Genomic DNA, 1175 nt, shown 5'->3' with positions numbered 1-1175 from the left:
ACACCGTAAAAACACTCACGCAAGTCCGAACGTAAGAAATACCAATCCCTACTTCGCCTCTCGTGGAAACTAGATATATATATATTTGTATGTGTTTATAAGACGCAATGCAAAAATTGGCAATTTTCACAGAACCGCGACAAACGCCGACGAAACGCCCATCATTCGCTCGTACGTAGCATCTTTGCAACCCGACTCCGAAACGCTCTTTGGCGCCCTCCAAAAATATATTTGGAGAGGTAAGCGACGGCGGGGACTTACAAGAGCAACGCAAGCAGTTTATGGTTACGTAAACGACCCTCAGCCAGGCGTGGTCCAGGAATTGTATCCGTGGACCGCAATGTGCGTTCGAAATGTCGATGTTCATGTGTCCTGCAGTTCACACGTTGACGCGCAATTAGCTGCGTTCTTCATCGACCCACGAGCCAAGTGATCCACCGTTCAGGGTAATCGTATATATTTTTGATTTACAAATCAATATATGTATATGTCTCTTGTTCTGCGGTTCGTAAGAACGCATTGTACCTGAACGCTCCAACCAGCGCGCGAAGGAGATTCGTTCAGGCGTCGTTTTAAGGACGACACTATCGTCGTCCGTGGAAACGGAAAAAAAAAAACCGTCAGATACGCAACACGTATCTGACGGCCGGGCGAACAGTACATTGAAAAACCGTTAACGTGGAAAACGCGGAGATGAATATATTCTCTGAAAACGACGGGGATCGTAGACAACCCGATACTGGATCCAGAGATGTAATAATATTCCTCTCCTCTTCACTTCCATTTCATTTGATGTGAGAACGGAGGACTTCACAGCCGGCTCTGGCAGCGGTCATTCGTCCCAAGCTCTCGCGATGCGCACTATTGGGCCACACGCACGGAGTAGGGTGTCAGACTCACGACTGCTTTAAAAGCGAGCTTCACGAGCCGGTCCACTTCCCGTATAAAACACATTTCCATAAAATGTTGTGTGTGCTCGAGGCAACGATAAATTCCGATACAAGCGGACTCGCGAGCCGGCTCTGGCCGTAGGCGCGATCCCCGTTCTCGTCCCAAGCTCGTCTGCGCGCACTATTGGGCCACACAGAGAGTAGGGTGTCGTCGGGAATAATCGCGCCATTGGCTTTATAGCGAGCGTCACGGCCGGTCCTCTCGGAACACCGTTTTTCGTCGGA

At 49.6% G+C, this 1175-nt stretch overlaps 1 non-coding gene across 1 annotated transcript; it reads right to left on the bottom strand.

Moving 5' to 3' along the window:
- Positions 1-294: 294 nt before the first annotated feature.
- On the bottom strand, positions 295-449 carry LOC143219418 (5.8S ribosomal RNA). The gene has a single exon (XR_013011314.1). It is a non-coding gene; the product is annotated as a 5.8S ribosomal RNA (ribosomal RNA).
- Between the last annotated feature and the right edge of the window lie 726 nt (positions 450-1175).

This window comes from Lasioglossum baleicum, unplaced genomic scaffold, assembly GCF_051020765.1.
Source record: "Lasioglossum baleicum unplaced genomic scaffold, iyLasBale1 scaffold0028, whole genome shotgun sequence".
NCBI classification, from domain to species: domain Eukaryota; kingdom Metazoa; phylum Arthropoda; class Insecta; order Hymenoptera; family Halictidae; genus Lasioglossum; species Lasioglossum baleicum.
This window is presented reverse-complemented; position numbering and strand designations above follow the sequence as displayed.